This window comes from Sceloporus occidentalis, unplaced genomic scaffold, assembly GCF_023333645.1.
Source record: "Sceloporus occidentalis isolate IW3139 unplaced genomic scaffold, rSceOcc1.0.p SCAF_3, whole genome shotgun sequence".
Classification (NCBI taxonomy): domain Eukaryota; kingdom Metazoa; phylum Chordata; class Lepidosauria; order Squamata; family Phrynosomatidae; genus Sceloporus; species Sceloporus occidentalis.
Window position 1 is genome coordinate 192,461,452 of NW_028316983.1, and position 22,907 is coordinate 192,484,358.

The following is a 22,907-nucleotide window of genomic DNA, read 5'->3' on the forward strand; positions in this document are numbered from 1 at the left end:
GTTTGTTGAAGTAGAAATTTTAACAAGATGGGTGAAAAGGTTGGCGTGACATATTTTGAAGGATAAATGCTAGTGCAGGATGTCTACTTTGAGTCAAAATAATTTATGTTGATAAAGGGTTTGCATGAAATGTGTAGACTACTGAGTGCAAGGCCAGAGTTGATGCATATTATTTGGTGAGAGGCCTTTGATAAGAGAAAAGCTTGGAATGTGGCATAGGTTGCTAATGCATAAGTAATGAGATTTTGATGTATTCAGAATTCTTTGTCCAGATTGAATGAATTTTTGTATGTTTAAAACTGTTTACATCCAATAGAATTGTGTCACAGAATGTCTTTGTTAAGATGTCTATAAAAAGGAGGACATTACTTTTATTCTTTATCTCAGGGGTTAATTAGGATCCAAATCCTAAACTGAGATCTTGCTAGCAAAATAAATTGTTTTCTTTACTAAACTAGGTCTTCCTTGCTTGTTTGCTGTTCTGTTCAAGAACCCATCATTTAAATTGGTTTATTAATATTGATTTCTGTAACAATACAACTGAACACAAAAGTCAGAATCATAATTGTACTCCCTATTACCATGTGAGAGCTGGACAGTTAAGAAAGAAGATAGGAAGAATAGCCATTCATTAGAGATGTGGTGCTGGAAAATATCCCGTGGAAAGCCAAAATGACAAACAAATGGGTCCTAGAGGAGATCAAGCCAGAAATCTCCCTGGAAGCCAAGATGATAAAACTGAGGCTGTTGTACTTCATCCACATCACAAGAAGACATGACTCATTGGGGGGGGGGGGGGGGACAATAATGTCAGGAAAGTTGGAGCGAAGCAGAAAGAGAGGAAGGCCACATACTAGATGGATGGGGTCTATCAGGGAAGTCACAGGTATGAGTTTGCAGGAACAAAGGAGAGCAGTGGAGGACAGGGGTTCTTGGAGATGTCTCATCCACAGGGTCACCATGGGTTGAAATGGACTTGGGGGCAGTTAACAACAGGAAATGACATTTTGTTTTTAATATGTATGAACACTGCAAATAATAGTCATGGAAGGGGAATTAGGCTTAGTACTTAAAGGTTTGGGGAATGGAAATTCTTTTCCGTGGTTCCAACAACATCCCCCCTCCAGTGCTGCTGCTTGTATTTGAATGAATCTACCTTTTGCACCAGGAGCTTTCTACCAATGCAAATAGTTTGGGCAGTGCGTTGAATTTGTCAAGACTCTGAAAGGCCAAGAAATTCTCTTTCTAAACTCTATAAGTTCCCAATTCCATGTTATTTGCATTTTAAAAGACAATCATGTGTGATGAACTTAAAAATATGCTCATTGGCACATTTAGTTTAGTTCTTATATCACAGTACATGAATCATTCAGAATCAGGATTTTTCACTCCTTTAGTGCAGTTGGATTTTGTAAGCTATTTTGTTCAGTAACTTCTGCCATACAATTCAATTTCAAAAGGCTCAAAATGGGACACTTTGGTAATTGCATATAACTTCACTGTAAATATGCAGTTCAGTGCTATGTTTCTATTAGAAGAAAAATGGCTTGGATTATGTTCTCAACACAAGGAATTAAACAAAAAAGAGACAGTCAATACTGCAGTGTTTGGTTTTGTTTTAAATCTATATGTTAACTGATTGTTGAAGAAGCCAGAACTTTGTATGGTGTTTTGTTTGCTTTAATTTTTGCATTTTATGTGATTTTTTTCTCCCCTTTAGAAATTATGCAGGTGCTCTCAGAAAAGCTACATTTTAAAATTGATACTAGAGTGGAAGACTGATTGAACATAGTAAAACTTGTTTTCCATCACATCAATTGCATTGCCAGTCTGGTGTTTAGTTTTCTTTCAAAGCTTAACATTATCTTATAGAAACACACAAACCCTGCCTTGAATTATATCAGACTAGAAACCATATCCAGGGTAGCCATGTTGATCATAAAGAAAAGTACATCTTTTAAATTTCTTTTCTTGTAGTTTACAACTCTTTGTCTCCAAGAGCTCACATGACCAAGGAGGAATAATGGTCATGATTTGATCAGATTCATTAGTTTTAGAAACAATATGGTTCATAACAGTGTCACAGTAAGATGCAGTTAGGACAATGTTCCAAAACACACAATGAGCCAAATATAGTGGTTTCCAGCAGCTTTGAAGGGGGTGGGGGTAGACATCACACTCCTTGAAAGTGGCTAGAATCCAGACCGACTCCATGCTCTGGTGCTAAAAACCAGATAAAAAGAAGCCAGGATAGTCCAGTTTATGGCAAAAAGTGCACATCTTTGCATCTGCATATAAGCACAACATGAGTGCAGGTGCAACAAATCAAAGAAATGAAAGTGAGACAACTCTACAAAAGCTCATGCTGCCAACTTCTTTCTTTCAGTTACTGCAAGATCACTCTATGTACTGATTCTACAGACTTACATGGCTATATCTTTGAATTCTACCAATATTTTATACTCCTCCTCACACATTTTATTAGGGAAAAATTTTGAGCCATGAAAAAATGAAAGAAAAGAGGAAAAGGGGAAGACCATGTTATAGATAAATAGATTCAATCAAGGAAGCCACAGCCCTAAGTTTGCAACACTTGGCCACAATATCCCCAAATATGGACCTTATTTGGAATAATTAAAAAAAACCACACTCAAATCCTCCAAATTAATTGAATGCCAAAGCAGTTATATTCCTTGTGGGATCGGAGGGAAATTAAATACATTTATTTTTAAAATTTCCATTCAGAGCATACAGACATCTATGTAGGTTTGTATGTAACTGTAATTTAAAAAAATATATACTTTTTTCAAAGAGATTTCGCAAAAGTGTTTAACATTATATGACCTACAAAATAATCTAATCTTTCCAAGTCTTCCCTTTTCCATTTCTCCTTTTGTTTCTCTTCGTTGAATTCCTCCATCCTTGTTTCTCTTCTCACTTTTTTTCTTTTATCTTGGCTCTCTTCTCATTTCTCTTTTGTCTTTCCATCCATCCACCCCTTTCTCTCAGTCACTCTTAAACTTCCTTCCATGTGCACACATGACGCCACAACATAGCATACTGTAGACTTCCTACTTCTCTCTCCCTCCTGATCTTTCGGGGCCATGCTTGCTGCTCATTACACCCACTTTGAAGTGAAAAGCTCTGATGAGGAGGAAGGGAAGCAAAGTGAAGGAAAAACAATGTATCTAATGAATATGCTACCCCATATTGTTTCCAGGAAAATGACTTCCAAATTATATGAAATTGAGAAAATATAATTTACATTCTGCTTTAAGCCTTTCTTTAATATAAAAAAACCACATTTGACATAATTAATATTAGTACACGGTTCATAGCTCATAAGATGTCAAATAGCGGAATGGGCCAGATTACAATGAAATACTTTACAAGGTGGGTCAAGCCTGTATGCAAGCTAATTAGAATAAGAGCTTCAAGGACTGAATTGCAAGGTTAAATAATAGTTGCTTCAATCCTATGCTTATTCACTTGCAAGCAAGCATGATGGAACACAGTTGGACTTAACCGTGAATACTATACATGTTTGAAACCAGTTTCAGCCACTGTAATATATCTAATATTTCAGGATTTCTTTTAAAACAAGATAACATTTCATTTAACAAATAATTTAATGTATTAAATACCTCCCCCCCCCCCCACACACACACATACACTCTGATGATGTAGATGGAATCAGCTTTTGGGATTTTCTTAATTCTAATTCTAATACTATTTTTACTATCCAAGCTCTGGGCTTTTCATACTAGTCAGAATCATAGGGTTGGAAAAGACCACAAGACCCATTTAGTCCAACCCCATGTCATGCTGGAATACATTAAAAAAACCCTCTCCAAACAGATGGTCATCTATGCTCTGTTTAAAACCTTCAAAGCAAGGAGAGTGCACCATATTCTGAGACAGTGTTCCACTGTTCAACAACTCTTATCATCAGAAGGCCCTTCAGAATGTTTTGGAGGAATGTCTTCTCCTGTGGCATGAATCCATTCTTATGTGTCCTAGTCCCTGAAGGAGCAGAAAATAAGCTTTCTCCATCCTCAATATGACATCTTTAGAAATGCTATGGCTATAATTTCATCTCTTAACCTGCTCTTCCCCAGGCTAAACATACCCAGCTCCCTAAGCCCTCCTCATATTGCACGGTTTCCAGACCTTTTACCATTTTGGTCGCCTTCCTCTGGACATGCTCTAGCTTATCAATATTCTTCTTGAACTGTAGTGCTCAGAATCTGGACACAGTAGTCCAGGTGATGTCTGACTAAAGCAGAATACAGTGATACTATTGCTTCCCTCTATTTAGATGCTATATTCCTATTGACACAGGATATGATCACATTGTGTTTTCTTTGCTGCTGCATCATACTGTTGACTCATATTCAGCTTGAGGTCTGCCAGGACTCCTAGATCTCTTTCGCATGTACTGTTGTCAAGCCAGGTGTCACCCATCCTATAACTATGCATTTTATTTTTTCTTTCTAAGTGCAGTACCTTACATGTCTCCCTGTTGAAATTCATCTCGTTAGTTTTGACCCCAGTCTCTAATCTGTTGAGGTCATTTTGCTTTCTGATCCTGTCCTCTGGGGTATAAGATACCCTTCCTAATTTGGTGTCATCTGAAAATTTGATAAACATGCCCTCTATTCTTTCATCCACATCATTGATAAAGTTGTTGAATAGCACCAGGCCGAGAAGAGAACCCTGTGGCACCCTATTAGTCACCTCTCTCCAGGATGAAAAGAAGCCATTGCTGAGCAACCTTTGGGTTTGATCCATCAACAATTACAGATCCACCTAACCATAGCCCACATTTTACACATATATAGCCCACATTTTACAAGCTTTTCTGCAAGAATATAATGGGTGACCTTGTCAAAAGCCTTACTGAAGTCAAGATAAGCTACATCCACAGCATTCTCTTCACCTACCAAGCTTGTGACTTTATCAAAAAAGAGATAAAGAGATAAGATTAGTTTGGCATGACATGTTTTTGACAAACCCATGTTTTGTGATCTGCTCTAGAATCATTCCTGCTATTGATGTCAGGCAGATTGGGTGGTAATTATTTGGGTCCTCATTGTTCCCCTTTTTGAAAATACGGACAAGATTTGCCCTCTTCTAGTCTGCTGGGACCTCTCATGTTCACCAGGAATTCTCAAAGATTATTGGCAGTGGTTCTGATATTACTTCTGCCAGTTCTTTTAATACCCTTGGATATAGTTCCTCTGGCTAGAGATTTGAATTCATTTAGCATAGCCAGATACTCCTGAATTTCCTCTTTACCTATTCCATGCTGCCTTTCTGCTACTGCGCCATTTGCTCAATTTTCCTCAGGTCAAGTATTGTTCTCCTTTACAGAGAAAACTGAGAGAAATAAGGTGTTGAGTAATTTTGCCTTTTCTCTGTCCCCTATTACAATTTTACCATCTTCTCCATGTAGCAGCCCTTCTATTTCCTTGTTCTTTTCTTTCTTTCTTTCTTTCTTTCTTTCTTTCTTTCTTTTTTGGAAATAACCAAAAAAGTCCCTTTCATGGTTTCCATCCTCTCTAGCAACCTGAGTGTGTTCTGTACTTTAGCTTTTCTGGCTTTCTTCCTACATATGCTTGTTATTCTGTGGGGATTTCCCCCCTTTTCTATTTCTAGTACACATTCCTTTAAAACCTGCACTCAATTGAAAGTTTGCTATACAGCAGAAAGACATCCATTTAGACATTCATTCTGATTTTTCTAAACACTTGCCACTTTTCCTTCTCTTTGGAATTGTTTGAAATTGTGCCTTCAGTATCACATTTTTAAGAAAATCCCATCCATCATAAATTTTCTCTCTTTTTTAGCATTCCCAGTGTTTCCCTAAGTTTACTGAAATCAGTTCTCATAACATCTACAGTGTGTATCTGGTTGTGTTTGGCTTCTCCCTTCTGCTTTATAACAGACTCTAAGAGAACATAGCGGCTGCACAGACTGGCACGAAATGTCGCTGTTGGGGTGGAATGGGGGCATGGCAACCGCACACCCCAACTCCGCCCCCAAACAGTGTCATACAACCCACCCGACCAGATGGTGGGTGGCATCACAACATTTCTGTAGTGCAGCATTTACACATGCTGAGCCGAAAAAACATGGAAGAGCTGCAGTGGTGACAAGGGTGCATTTTGCTGCTTCTTTTGGTGTTGGAAAAATGTCAGATTGGGGCTGTGGCATGCAGTTACTATGGTCCCAATCCAGTGAGCAAAGGGGCAGCACAGAGCTGCTTCTTTACTGCCGTTTTTGGCCATAGTCAGTCCTAACTAAGCATCCTGCCACTGTCATCCCATTAATCAGGTCATCTCTATTGGTTAGAATCAGATCTAAAATAGCTGATCCCTTAGTTGCCACTTCCAATGCAAGTCAAGTGAGGAATTTGGTGGACCTTATATTCTTGAAAGAGTTTGACTTCCAGCAAATATCAGGATTGTAGAAATCCCCCATAACTACCACATCTCTCCATTCTGAATGTTTGATTACCTGTTCTAGGAAGGCATCATCCAAGTCCACAGTTTGGCTTCTGGGTCTGTAGTAGAACCCTACAGTGACATCATTGTTGTTTCTCTCTCTCTCTCTCTCTCTCTCTCTCTCTCTCTCTCTCTCTCTCAGTTTTTACCTATATGCTTTCAACTAACTTCCAGGATCTCTTCACAGGTGTAAACATCTTTGACATATAATGCTGCTACTTCTTCTTTCCTGTTTGGAAATTTGCCCAGTTCTCTCTATAATGTTTGGACTATTATCTCCAGCACATGATGAACTCTTGCCCTCAGAATACTGTCTCCCTCCACCACAAAATTCAGTTTAAAGGCCTCCTGATCGGGTCTGTGAGACTCTCAACAAAAAAGAAAAAGAAAAGAAAAAAGAAAAGAAAAGAAAAGTTCATGCTAGCTCTTGTGAGGTACAACCCTTCACTTCCCAGAAGTCCATCTTCATGAAGTGGCAGACCATGTTTTGGTGGTGGTGGTGGCATTAAATGCCCTTGAGTCAATCTCAGCTCATGGCAACCCTGTGGATGAGACATCTCCAAGACTCCCTTACCTCCACTCCTCTACTTAGTTCCTGTAAATTCATACCCATGATGTCCATCCATCTAGCATGCAGCCTTTCTCTGTTTCTACTTCCCTCCACCTTTCCTAGCATTACTTTTTTTTCCAATGAATTATGTCTTCTCATGGTCTGGCCAAAGTATGACAGCCTCAGTTTAATCAGCTTGGTTTCCAAGGAAATGTCAGGTTTGATCTGTTTTACTTCTTGGCTATCCATGATATCCTCAGCACTCTTCTCCAGCACCACATCTCAAATGAATTGTTTTTTCCCCTCTCCACTTTCTTAACCATCTAGCTCTCATACCTATAGGTGATAATAGGGAATAAAATGGTTTGTACAATTCTGACTTTTGTGCTCAGTTGTATATCTTTGCTCTTTAGGATCTTTTCTATTTTTTTTCATAGCTGCCCTCCCCATTCTTAGCCTTCTTCTGATTTGTTGGCTGCAGTCCCCATTCTGGTCAGTGTTTGATCCCAGGTTCAAGAATTCTTTTACTGTTTCTGCTTCCTTATTCTGTAGACCGATTTTCTGTAGACTCTCTGAGGTCATAATTTTTGTTTTCTTTGTGTTCAGCAGTAAGTCTGACTTTACATTTTCTTCCTTGATCTTCCTTAGTAGTCGTTCTAGGTCTTTGATGTTTTATGCTAGTAGTATGGTGTCATCTGCATATCTTAGATATTCCTTCTTCCTATTTTCACTTTTCCTTCTTCTGTGTCCAAGCATGCTGTCTGTATAATATGTTCCACATATAAGTTGAATAGATAGGATAGAAACATGGTCTATGAAGCTAAATCATTCCCGGTGGCACCATCTGCAAAACTGGTTGTTCACCTCCACTATTCTTTTCTCCCTTCCTGGACCATATTCATCAACTTGGAGAGCCAAAATAACAACCTGTGCATCAAGGTCTTTCAGCTTCCTACCTAGAGCCTTGCAATCCTTTATAATACCCTGAAGGCCTTGCAGTGTCATTGGTTCCCACATGGACTAAAAGGAAGTGGTAATGGTAATGGGTTTAATGAGTCTTGTCAATTACATTATTGATTTTTGCGCCAGGGAGATAGCACACTACTTGAGACATCCTGTCAGACCTGTAAACCACTGCTTCTCTTCATCTCCTCTACCACCACCACCACCACCACTACATATCTCCTCTGAGGATTGGCAGGGATCATTTTATGTCCTACATCTTCCAGTGTGTGATGAATAGGCCCAAAGCATGCATGCAGTGCCAGGAAAAGATTCCTCCATGTTGCATTCTTCTTGCTCTGTAGCATCTAAAGGATCAGGTTGCTTGTCTAGTCACAGAAGTGTTGTTTCTCAACAGTAGATTAATGTTTCAGTCATTATCTGGGTCCTGATATGTATACAATATGTCTAACTTGCACAATTTCCTATCAAATTTCAATCTGTTGCAGTTTTAAATGAAATCCTTTTACACTATACCATCTGCCAAAGCACAGTAATTAGATATATAGTTTATCTGGCAAGTGTTGGAGGTCTGTTCATTAATAGCTCTGATATTTGGTTTATGATGTTTTTGTTTTAAATTTTAATTAATGGAGTGAAACTTGATGAGGATTTGTGGTTTTTTTTACAGAACTTTCACATACTCTATTTGTTGAGTTTTAAAAGAACTATTATAAAAGTATAGCATTAAATGAAATGGGGGAAAAACAGTGATCAGCTGAGGCGGCTCCACATTTAAGGAGGACTTAAGGAACCCGCTTCACAGAGAGCCTCTACCCGGTTCACTTGGTATCAGCAACAGAAACACCTAAAGGATGGCTGAAACTTGTCAACTGGAGTTCCCACAGTAGTCTAGAACATTCATTATAATATTACTCCAGAGCAGTGAGAAAATTAATAAATACTGAAGCTCCTATACCCAGATGGCTGGTGTGACTGCATTTTGCCTGTGAATAAAAGAAATTATGTTAGCTATTTTTTTAATTTATATACCGCTATTCCAAAGATCATGGCGGTGAACAGCAAGTAAGCTAATTTGCCCCCAACAGTCTGGGTACTCATTTTAGCGACCTCTGAAGGATGCAAGCCTGAGTCGAGCTTGGGCCCTTTTGCTGGTCTTGAACTCGCAACCTTGTGGTTTCGAGTGAATGGCTGCAGTACAGGCATTTAACCACTGCGCCACCAAGCTATGAGGCAACTATTATGGCATGGTTGCATCATACATGACATAATTCTTCCCTAACTTGAATTTTAGATTGAACCACAGGCAAAAACTTAGGGATGAAACAGATGGCTCCTTTGCAGTGGATTCCCAGCAGTTTGGGGACATGTCATTTAGATGACACATGTCCCCAAGCTGGCAGGCAGCCACCATGAAGCCATCTACCGGACCACACTGCGAGCAGCTTTGTGGTGCTCTGGTGGTGCAACATTTAGATGCCACACACTGCAGGAGTGCCCAAATCCATGGCAGCAGTGGAAAAGCTGGCATTTTGCTGGCTCAAAAAGGATTGGCTTTCTGCCACTTGTTTTTGCACTGGCAAACAGCCAGGTTGGGAGCATGGCATGTGGTTGCTATAGCCCCAATCTGGCATTCAAAGGGGTGGTGTCAAACCACTCCTTTAGGGCCATCTGTTTCGGCCCTTAGTTCCTTCTGTTTACCTCCACTAATTTCCAAATCCATCCTCTGTGCTAACTGTGTCTATCACCCACTCATTCTTCCACTCACCTATTATTTTATCTTGTTGCTGCTCTGACTCATACTCACATCTTTCCACTCACTCCCCCAGAAGTTTGCTCATTTCTATGGTCATGTTAGACATCAGCTGTTTGGATGAAAATACTTCTCTCATTTGTACCTCTCAAAAGGTTTGCAGCCTATCTGAAAAAGGGGGCTTTGGAAAAACCTAGAAATAAAATATGAAAAAATTGAGGATGCCTTAGGGGGCATTTCAGGAGCTCTTCAATAACAACAAGCATAATTTAAGAGGCACAGGAAATGAAATCTATCATACAGAATTACACATTATGTTATAAAATAATGCATGGACTTTATTGAAAGAGACAGATGTCCACAGGTTGTTGTTTTTTAAAGGATTATTGATTATTTACTAACAATGATGAGTCACCACCACCTTTTCGTCTCTTTCCATGGATCTGCAGGTGAGAACAGACCTGATAAAATTGCAATTATTGCTAGAAAGGGTCCTGGAGAAATTTAAAAAACACACCTTTTTTCTGTTTTTCAGGGTTTTTTTTAAACCACATTTTGAGAAGGCATGAGGGAAGGGTTCATTGAGGAAATGTGCCCCCCTCCCCCAATCTTGGTAAGTTTCCCATGCTTGGCTCAGAAACAAATAATTCAAATGGTAGAGACTGTTACTCCTCATTATTCTGAAACTTAAATACATATTCTTTAGCCATGTCATTTTTGGATTCTTGTCCCAGACCTTCTAGCATTAGTAGCTTAGTAATTTTGAAAACATTTGGTTTTAGAAGTTTAATGATCAACAGGAATCTCTTATACTCACTTTATTTCAAAAAGGAAGAACATCACTGTTAATGACAACTTCTCAGGAGAGCTGATTATGTGTAACATTTGCTAGCTTAGCTCAGCTTATCAGAAGCAGCAATTTCTGTAGGTTTTTCATTATCATCTGAAGCTGTTGAAGCTATTTTCTTCCCACTCCCTTCAGCTGTTAGAATTCAACAGTAATGTACTGGAACGCATAAGCATGAAATATGGTTTTTGATTTTTATACATTCTTGATCATATTTTTAAAGTACAGATACTGAAAGTACTTTAGGGCAAAACCGAAGAGCTCTTTTAAAATGTCCCTGCTGGCTAGACTGTGCTGATGAGACGGATAGTGAAACTGCCCTTGCTGATATAACACTATCAGTGCGGGGCTGTAAACGATGACTTTAATCAAGTTTTTGAACAGAATTCCAGAAAAAAGTGTTCTTGGGGCTGTTGTAGTTTTCTAAAAGCACAGTCATTTGGCTCATTTTGCTTGCTCTTTTGTAGTTTCTGTTCTTTGAAAAGGAATTGCTTATGATAATATCCCAAATTCTGGGATTAGCTTGCCTGATTTTGTAATCCAGTGAGTTCTGCAATGCCTTAGTTAGGACAGTAAGGGCTAAATTAATGCAATCTCTCCCTCCCTCTCCCCCCCCCTCTCTCTCTCTGTGTGTGCATGTGTTTATGCATGCACACAGGTACACTTAGCAAATGGAAATCATATCGTTGGATATGTTACACAGATGAATGGATTTGCTTTACACAGTTGGAGCACCAGCTGTGCTTTTTTTTTTTTTTTGAAACAAGGAGAAGGGAGAAAGAGAAGATAAGCAAGAGGAAGATTTAGAAGAAGAGAAGCACAGGAGAATTATAATTAAACTATTAATGGGAGAGGTACTGGGAGAAATACAAGCCTCTTATTGCTTTTCCTGCATAGACATCTGTCTATTCTGTAATTTCTGATTATTTCTCAGACAAGAATCAACTCACATTCAGTTTGTACTATGAATATGTTTTTGTATAACATAAATATAAGAAAACAAAAGTGTATTTTAATAAAGGGTTAGTCCCTTAATCCATCCAGCCCAATATTGTGAACTGTGACTGGCAACAGCTCTCCAGGGGCTCTGATTTGCAAATAATCCACCAGATTTGTTGTTAACTTTGAATGGTCGGACCTTGAAATGGGGATTTTCCACATGCAAAATGTTGATGTATGACTGAACATATTTTTTTCCATAAACTAGATATTAATCTGCACTTACACAGACTTGTGCAGCTGTTTTGGGTATAGGTTCTACACCCATGAATTTGTGTGTGTCATAAGCCATAATCAAACACTCAACCACAACACCATGCTGGCTCCCCATCACATATTATGGACTATGAACTGTGCACATACTAGGCTTGCCAGCTCAAGAGGTCTAGTATGACATCACCTGGAGAAGGAAGCTCCCTTGGTCAGAAGAACAGAACCCAGGTTATTCAGTGGTGGGACCAGAGAGCAGTTTTGGGTAGTTCTAGCAGTGAATCCTCATTATGGCATACAATTGAAGGGAGAAATACATTGGCCTATTTTTCTGGTACTCAGAAAAACAAAACAACAAATTCTAAGCCAACTTCCTCTCTATTCCTCACACATGAAGATATAACATCATGTATTTAGCAAGACATATGTGTAAGGCAGAAACTCTTTAAAGCCCTTCCATGGTATCACTTACATTCAAGGGACACTGGAACCAAACCATAAAGGTGATATAATTTGTGGATCAGTGATATCTAGCAATGTTGAAACACAGAAATTAAAAGGTCTACCATCTGGTAGATTTCTGACAGAAGAGTGTTTGGCAACATCAGTTACAAAGCTCTCTGTATTGAACTCACATAGATCATCTCTCATACTATGTGGGGAGCAAAGCCTCTTAGCTTGATCCATTTATTTTAATTATTTGTTTTACTCCATATTTCCATCTGTCTAGCATTAGAAAAAATTTGATCTTACCATTTCAAAGAAATCTAATATTCAAGTTGCAGAAAGGCTGGCCATTACAATACACAGCTAGAAGGATACAAGATAAATGTCCATCAATACCTTATTATATCTGACAAAAGACCATTCTGCATTAATATGAAGTATTATATAACTGTGAATATTTTACTGGCACCCTTCCTATTCCCCAGAACAATCTCTGGAGATTCAATGTCTAATAATGTGAACTATTTTTAGTATATATATGCCTATGCATTTCTATAAGAAAGCTATACATGTGCTGTACCAAAAGGGTAAATGTGTACCTTTTACTGCCAGTCATCATTTCTATTGCTGAGCTAACAGAAGAAGAACATCTCATTGTCATCATGGTAAGGTATTATGTTGCATTTTGCAATGTATCTGGTGAGTATTATTTCTCCTTTACCTAACATAATATAAAACGTTGTGTGCAATTATGCTTTTTGGTACATCCATTAGAAACAACATAAATCTGCTGCAGCCTGGATACACATGGAAGAAATCTTTTCTATAGAAGGGTAGGGTGGAGGGAATGGAAATTGTGAGTGTGAATTGTGTTATGATTCTTGAAAGCTGACATAGCATTTCTCCAGATCTGCAGTTTTCTAACCTCTACACATCCACATTTAGGATGGCATCTAGAATGAAACCCTGCCTTTTCTTCTTTTCAATTCAGGTGGGTTTTAATCATGATAAGGAATCAAAATGACCATTACCCTTTATAAATGAATAACCCTCACACATAGAAGACTGACAAACTTAGTGAGAGATATTCTTGGAACCAACTGCTTTGTTATATTGATGTATGAAATACAAACCAATATTTCCAATGCAGACTTGGGATGTTTACCCTAGAAGCAAGCTGAATTAAAGTAAGTGTGCATGCAAGGCTTGTGAACACAGATTTATCCCTGTTTGGAACATATGTCACCTTTAACTGCCATGGCCCCATCCTACAGAATCTTGGGATTTGTTGTTTTATGAGGCACCAGCACTCTTTGGCAGAGAATGCTAAAGAACTTGTAAAACTACAAATCCCAGGATTCCATAGGATAGAGCTACAGCACTTAAAGTGAAGTTAAACTGCATTTATTTCTACAGTGTAGGTGCACTTTGAGAATTCAGCTCTGGGGTGGGATGAAGCGATTTATTAAAAAAAACACAATACAACACAATGTCAACAAATTCTGTTAAGGTTTTCCTTAGTCACTGAAACCCCAAAGGTTAAGGCTTCTGAAGCTATTAATGGCCATGCATTTGACAAACATGCTATTTAGGCAATATCTATGGAATTTATGGAATGGAAGTGATCATGTGGCTGAAGTTACTATTACGACTATCCAACTGGCAAACAATACCATTCACATAGAATGCTAGAATTCCATTTTAGCTTCCAGGTTTCCATGTTAGTGGAACCATGAATACAATACGCCATTTTAGTCTGAATGTTAGAGGAGATATACAAAGTGCTGATACCATTTTGCAGATAGGGTTCAGCACACTGGAAAGTTCCTTTAGAGTTCAAACTAATATTCAGAGAATATTTGATACAGGCTGAGCACTAATTTGAGTTCTAGTTTGTAAAATTTAAAACCTGGAAAATGTAAATAGTGTGTTTATAAAGCATAATATATAAAACAGTTCTGTGCATTGTGGAATGTGTGTCCATCTTGCTCTACAAAGTTAAAAATACATCTATGCAGAACAGGTACCTCACTCAGTTTCTCAGATTCAAGAACCACTAATCCACAGAGCCTTCATCTTATTCACACATATAGAGATTTATACACAGGCTAAATTCCCACTAAGATTTAAAGTGAATTGCTAATCAGGTTATATGACCGTCGTTCCCATTTGAAACTGGTTCTGGTCCTCCTGTGATTGGTTTCAATAATGATGAAGCGAGGCAAATGCAACCCCCCCCCCCAAAAAAAAAAAAAACAAAAACACACCACTCTTTCCTGACACTAGTTCTTTGGAGGTTCTTTTGAAAAGAATAGATTCTGAAGCATATTCAATAAGTAGGAATTACGGATCTGAAGCGCATCATTCTGGAGGGGAGGGACTAATGGCAGAGGAGTGTTTACCACCCCTCCTCAGTTTTTAGTAGATCTACCATTCTCCTTCCCCTCAGCTCTGCTTTTGTGCTCGTGGTGTGACCTATGGGTGCATGATTTTTTAAAAAAATAAAACTGATAGAAGATTCAATTCATTGATTTTGCAACTACTTGCAATTACCTGGGCAATCGAATGACAGCTCATAGTGAGGCAAGTAGCTGCAAAACCAATTAATTGAATCATATATATATATATATATATATATATATATATATATATATCCCCCAAATATATCCCAAGCCAGGCTGCCTGGGTTGCACTTAAGTCACTGATGATGCATAATGGGAACTTCTGTTAAGCAAAAAATGGCTGCTCCATTTCAGGAACATTTTGCTGACATTTTCCCATGGTAAATGCCTCTGTGTGAAAGTACTCATAATCCAGTCCTCAAGCTACTATACCACAGAAGCTCTCTGTCATTTTAAATCTCGATGTTTATTACAATCAAATGTATTATGTTGTGATTCAAGATGAGTCAGCAGGCAGAATTTAGTGGGAAGCTGTTTGCATATGTATGATTATATATACAGATGGCAAATACAGAACACAGTGTCAGAAAACAAGACAATACAAAAAAAATGCATAGAGTTGCCATAACCACCCAACTTGGGGGGGGGGGGGGAGGGGAGAACATGCTGCAGAACAGCACCTTTGTTCTGTCAGCTCAACACAAATGTTTTAAGTACTGGTTACTGCAAATATTGTTTGAGAAAATTATATAACAATTCTCTTCAACTATTTTTATTTTTCTGGGTGGGAAAGTCCTTTAAAAAAATAAAAATTCACTCTCTTCTCCTGCTTGTGCTTTCTTTTCCTTTGAATACATCATTCAGTTTAATTTCATTTCAGTCAATGAAGGCCCACTTAAGACTGAGGTCTAATCTCCACTGCAGAATTAATGCTGTTTGACACTTTCAGTTACCATAGCTCAATGCTACAGTATATAATTCTGGTATTTGTAGTTTTGTAAGTTATATAGCTTTCTCTATCAGAGAACTCTGGTGCCACAACAAATAACAGATCTCAGGATTACATAGCACTGAGCCACAGCAGTTAAAGTGGTGTCAAACTGCATTTTTCTGCAGCACAGATTAGACCTGAGCCTTACAACTGTATAGATACTGCATATTGAAAACTTGAATAGTCTGTAGTACCAATTGATGGATGTACTGTAGATATTTTTGTTTCTGTGATGACACGTTAGTTATGGAATGTATCATTTTCTTCTAGCACCCATAATGTATAAAAAGAGAATGAAAAGAAAAGATACTTGTCTACTTGTCTGCCTTCTCCCAATATTTTCAGACATACAGTACAGGTCGATTTTGAGTGGAAATGATGTGAGGGAAGGATCACTCCCCCCTTCCAAAAAACAAAAAACAAAAACAAACAACAACAACAACAAAAAACTACAGCCCAATCCAATTTTCAGGGCCAGCCCTTTCATTAGGCAAAGGTTGGGATGGAGCACTAGGTTCCTAATTTAGGTTTTAGAATTTATTTGATGTTGTGGACAATAGAAAAAAAATCACTAGCATAAGCACTGATAATTGAAATAATTTAATTAGTTGAGTTACTGTTAATTAATTCATTGACTGAAGTGCTGGTGTAGAGCTGGAGGACCTTGGGATTTACAGACAATGGTATGCTTGTTGTCATGATTGACTTTAGGGGAGCATGCTCTCACTGACTCTTTTGAAGTGGCTTTTTTATGCCTTTAAAGTTGCTTTTCTCCAATCCTGATTTCCCTCCCATATGCACTACAAAGCCCACAATAGGATTGTTTCCTGGGAGTGATGTGAGTCCAGCATGGTAGAGCTATCAGCTTGGAGAAGGCATGGGATCTTCTTTTATAATCAGTTCTATTTATCTTCTCACTCATCTGCATCTCTTTTCTTTCCACCTCCAGCAACATGTACTCTTCACTCTTTCTTCAAATGCCTTGTTCATTAAATTTTAATAAGGAAATATTTATTTCACTTAGAGGGCATTGATCCACCACAAGCACAACTAGCTACAAGGATTGGTTAACAAATAAAGAGAGGATAATCTGTTTCACGTGGATAATTCTTAATCTGAACTTTTTTGAAGGTCTGAGCATATGCACTTTTTTTTCTGCACTGGGGCAGGCAATAGTAAACCTCCTCTGATCAAGAAATGCAGTCTACAAAGATCAGTTGTGGAACATACGTTTTCTGTACAGGAGCCAGGGTTTCCAAATATAAACTGTGGCATCTTCAGTTTTAATGATTGGGTGCCTATCTAACACGTCCACTACTTTCTGTATCCATTTAAATTCTTTATTGGCTGACAACCTACATCAAGGAAATACATAGTTACGTGACAATTGTGCATTAGTGCATTGGAACACTGCAAAACCAAATTACAATGTTGCAATTCATTCACACAGCATGGTGTAGTCATTTGAGCATTGGACTATATGACTCTGGAGAACAGAGTTTGATTCCTGCTTGGCCATGAAACCCACTGGGTGTTCTTGGGCAAGTGACACCCTCTCAGCCTCAGGGGAAGGCAATAGCAAACCTCCTCTGAACAAATCTTGCAAAGAAAATACCATGATATGTTTTCCTTAGGGTTGCCATAAGTAGGAAATGACTTGAAAACACACAACACACAACACACAACCAAATGTGTAAACAATTGTGAAATGCACAATTGAAATATGCAGTGTACATCTGCAGATGCAGTACACAATGTACCACCTGTGCAATGGCAATGCTCTGTTTCCACAATAGTCAAATGGATATGGAATTCAGAATTAGAAAAAAAAATGCCCAACCATTTCTTTAGGGGAGCTTACACATGCAAAGTCACTAACAGAATGCTATTCTTATAGTTAAACAGTGCAGGCAAGAAGAGGAAAGTCATGGGAAGAAGCTGAGAGAGAAAGCAATGGAAGATGTGTTCGAGGACAACTTTTCACTTATTTAGCATTGCCAGAATATTAGCACACTAAAGAATAGTAAAAGCTCATCACTCCGATGTTATAAAAAAAATCTTATATTATAATAAAATATACAATAGAAACAAATATATCTGAAATATAATCAACGGGGAAAATTAGGGGCCTCTACAGACTGACAAGAAATACCAGCATCAGGATGGAATGGGGGCATGGCGACCGCATGCCACATGCCCTGACTCCACCCCAATGCTAGCGTCATGCTACCAGCCCAATTACATGGTGGGTGGCACCACGCCATTTCCTTGGCGCAGCATTTAAACATGCTGTGCCAAAGAAATGCCAAAAAGCCACCGCCACTGCAGCAAGGGTGGCTTTTTGCCACTCTAAAAAGGAGCTGCATTTTGTTGTTTCTTTTTATAGCAGCAAACTGCTGTTTTGGGGCTGCAGCATGTGGTTGCTGAGACCCTTGCCCAGAGCTGATGGGGCGGCAGGTTGCTGCTCTATCAGGGCTTTCTGTAGTGCCCCTAAGTTACTGGGTCACAATGTACCCCCCAACCCCAAGACTCTAAACATGATTCTTCATAGAGGCCCATGGGGGACACCTGCCTCTCAGTCCTTGCCTGCTTGGGGCCTTACAAACACATCACTTTCTTCCACCCCCAGCCCATCTCCATTCTGTTTCAAGACTTACCCTTTCCTTATTTCCAGTCTTTTCCCTCCTTCTTTCTAAAAGGTACTTGTTCTGCTTTACAAACCCACTGTTTTGTCTAAGGTAGTCTCCAAAAAGTATTCTTTCTCCCCCTTACCCATTCCTTGCTGTCCTCCCAAAGAAATCACACAGATTAGATTAACAAATTGAGTGATGCATTTCCTGAAATGTTAATATTCTTCCTCCGCTTTTACTGAATGTGAAAGTATTTGTGATGGTAGTGGTGGAAAGAACAACCCCAATAAATGGTTTCAAATGTATATGGAATTCAGCATTAGATAAAAATGCCCAACCATTTCTTTAGGGAAACTTAAACATTCAAAGTCACTAAGAGAATGCTAGCCATATATATTCCTAAATTGCTAAAGCATATTTTTAACTTTAGCACTAACTGGGGAAATCAAGAGTGTTTGGTACAATTGCTAAGAAGATCTAACAAATTAATAATTAATTGAGTTAATTGACAAGGTCATTCCAAACCTTGGTAAAGTGAAGTGGCTGCCTCAAACAGGTGGCAGAGATTATGTGCCAAAGGAATGTCTTATGTATGCCACATCTCTCTGTTGCTTAACTTACCCTATTGGCCTCAGCTGAAGTGCAACAAACTGTCTGAAGACTTGCCAGTACAAATTCAAGTGCAAGCCCAGTTGGCATCTCAAGCAACAAAATATTTAGGGCCACCCCTGCCAATCTGAACCCATCTGCATCTGCTTTCTCCCCTCCCCCCTCCAAGATCATATAAAATAGCATCTATATGACACAGTTAGACTTTCAATTATATGGTAGCAATTTTCAGTACTTAGCAATACTACCACTATTATAAGCAGCAGCAGCAGTTGTAACAAAGTTTCTTTTTCCCTTACTTACTCTGGTTATAAATGGAGTTATCTCATTTTATTCTTACAACACTCCTATAAAATCAGTTAGGCTGAGAGACAATGACTAGGCTCAATTCACCATGAGCTGGCCTTTGCATCTTTTCTTTTTTAAAATCTAAATGTCTCTGATTGCTAACAAAGAAAATTAAGCATGAGGCTTAATTTAAAATTTAAAATTAAGTAAGCACAGGCTTGCTTCCACACTTTGAATTCAGCACTTACTGGAAAATTCCTTCTGCAGAGTCATATTCTTCTTTGAAAGATAATATAGGGAAAATGTTGCACAAAAACACTGGTAGCTTCCTGAAATTATTTCTCTTGACCAGTTCTATGAAGTGGTGTCATGGTTTGAGCATTGGACTACAACTCTGGAGACCAGCGTTTGATTCCCTGCTGAGCCATGGAAATCTACCAGGTACCTTGGAAGTGTCTCAGATACACTTAGCCCTAGAAAACCCTATGATAGGATACACTTAGGGTTGTTATAAGGTAGAAATGACTTGAAAGCACACAACAATGACATGCAGCCACGATCACAACCCAGAATAAGTGAAAATCTTTAAACACTAAGGTAAAGGTAAGTGTTTTTAAAAAGTATGGCATCAGTATTCATGGGAAGTGTAGTTAAAGTGGATCCTAATCAGCTCAGTTTTATGTTATATTTTTCTGAGTAATAAAATATCAATGGTCCCTGGTGGGTTATTGTTTCATCTTTTTAGAAACATGATAAAACTCCCTTGGGCTATAAAAGAGCTAAAGATTTGTCACAGAGACATTTTTATGGCCAATGGGTAATTGTGGCCTGGTTCTGACCCCCTGGTTTTAATTGCATATAAAAAGTTAAAAGGCTTGAGATAACTATATTAATGATAATTAATACAAGGTGCAATCCTGCTTCTACAGAAATTGTTGGCACAACTCCCATTGATTTTAAAGGAGAAAGACCACAGCCATTAGAGCACATGATATGAATGGCTTTCTGCTATTTATTAATAAATAGATACTTTTCTTAACAAAACCCCAAAGGCTCCTAATTAAAAACAAAATTTGTTATATAAAGTAATGTGAATACTGATAAGGCATATCAGAAGAAATATGTTAGCTATAGCAGTGGCACTCTTGCAGCAGGTGTCACCAGGTGTGTGTAGGGGGAGCAGGACCTCTGGGGGTGGGATGTTCAGTTGGATTTGGGGGCTGGGCTTCCCAGCACATGTGCACATGGGGTAAGAAGCAGTGTGCATGTGCCTCTCTCCACATGTGCAAATGCTCCTCTCTGTCTGTGTGCACTGCTCCTTTCCCTGTGCTGTTCCTTCCCCTCCATGAGTGTTGCTCCTCCTGCACACATGCATGCGCACAGCTCATTCCCCTGCGGAAATGAGAGGACATCTTCCTCCAGCTCTCCCAGCCTGGTCCCAAGTCAAAGATCTCAGGCCTGGATGGGTTCAAAAAGCTTGTTTCCTTTGGACAGTAGCATCACTGGTGAGGTGGTGGGAACTGACCAGGTGTCACCCCCCTTCTGGGTGTCATTCAGTGTGGTCTGTATCCCCCCCTCCCCCCAGTAATGCTATGGTTATGAAAGTAAGATCTGAAGAAAGAAAGGGAAGAGACAGACAGAAAATAGATAGATAGATAGATAGACAGACAGACAGACAGACAGACAGACAGACAGACAGACAGATTCTTGATTTTATATAATTATTTGCTACATATATATCCACATTACCCTAACATGGGCCAATATGGTCCTATGTGGTCCTCCTGGTTTTAGCCTCACCACAACTCTATGAATTAGGTTGGGCTGAGAGATTATGACTAGCCCAGGAAAACTGACAGTTTTGTGGCTGAGTGTCACTAATCTCCCCAGACTTAATCTGATCATTAGACACCAGCAGTAATTTAAAACTGCAGCTGAACATTTAGAAATACAGTTTAGACATCCAAAGTGAAGGGATGGGCAAAATTACCAAGAAAATGTAAACACAGCAAATGTTAGAGATCTAGGTGTGAACTATTTTTAATATCTGACTCTTTGCAACACTAGAAGTTTGAGGACTGAAAAAAATGTTGGGAATAATGAAGCTTTAAAAATTGAGGAATGCAATGCTTACTTTTTTTCAATGATACAGATGGGTATACAATATAGTTATCTTACTTAGAATATAAGTGCAAACAAGAAGGCTGAAGAAATAATGATTAACAAGACTTATAGACTGAGAAGAAAAGGGATAACAATCTTGATTAGAATCCAGTGCACTTGTCACTTCTACATTCTGGCACTAATAGAGATGGGCAGACCAACCCCTAACTGTCTGAGAATTAATTCGATATACTGTCATTCAGTGGTGGACAACTGCATGGAGAGCTAGCAGACAACTTTGGAATTAAACTAGGAGCACCAGGATTGAGATCATAGCTGTGAAGTTCACTAGTGAACCTGAACCATTTATTACCTTTCACCATAGCCTACTGTACATGGCTGTTGTAAGAAAAAAATGTGATAAGTGCATACTTCCATGTACTCCCTGAAGGAAGAATGGGATAAGAATATTTAAAAAGTTCATTAGATGGAATGGTATGAGGGGAAAATACTGCAGTTAACAGTTTCAAGAAGAAGAGGGATGGAAGTTAGCTGAAACTACAGGAGGTGGCAAGGTTTAAGAGGACTGTACCAATCCAACATCCTTAGCATAACGTAAATATCCACATGCAGACTTTCATTACAATTAGCCATATACCCACTCCTGCATGACCATTCCATGCTTCTCAGCAAGCAAGCACAATTGAAGAAACATCTGGTTACATCCTCTTAGTCAGATGCACAATGATTACAGAAGTGCTGAGACCCCCAGAATAACTTCTGCTAACCACAGTGCTGATGTCATCATTGTGCATCTGGCTATGAAGATGTAGCCAGGTGCTTTTCTGATCATGCATGCTTGCTGCAAAGCATGAAATAGCTGTATGAGTTGGATTCAAGGGCTTTATAGTAGTTTGGGAGGCTTTGGATGCTGACCGTAACCCCGCAGCACCCATAAAAATGACATCCACATGCATAAGAGACACTTTAATTTGCAGATGTCCCTATTTGAATTCAACCCATTGTCTTTATATCGTCTTTTTACAATGTGAATGCCTGTTTCCCTCTATGTCTTGTTGAGGCAGAATAGCAAATATTTATTCATTTCACTTATTTATTAAAATATGTACATCCCATCTTATATCACAGGCTCTCAGACCAGCAGATAGATAAAATCGATTAAAAATATATTTATTACAATTTCAGTTTCAACAATGAGGAGTCATTTAAATTCTCTAAAAGATATTAAATAGTTGTACAATAAAAGCATTAAACAATTGAATGTTTAAAACAGATTAAACTAATCTGGTAATAGCTTTACTTCTCAAAGGCTATGATGAGAAGTCAAATTTTAGCCTTGCACTGAGAAGAAACCAGTGCTAGGACTCCAAGAGGAAGGCACTTCAGTAGGGAGGCAGCACGATAGAGAAGACCCTCTTCCGCACAGGAATGGAAAGAATATTCATCAATATCTGTTTCCTTGCCAAACTATGGGTATGCCTACATTCAGGAAATCCACTGGTAAGAATAACAGAGGTGAGACCTTTGTGCTCTTTTCACCTGGTATTTGATTTGAGAAAGTATTCTGTACAGAAATGTGTGTGTGTGT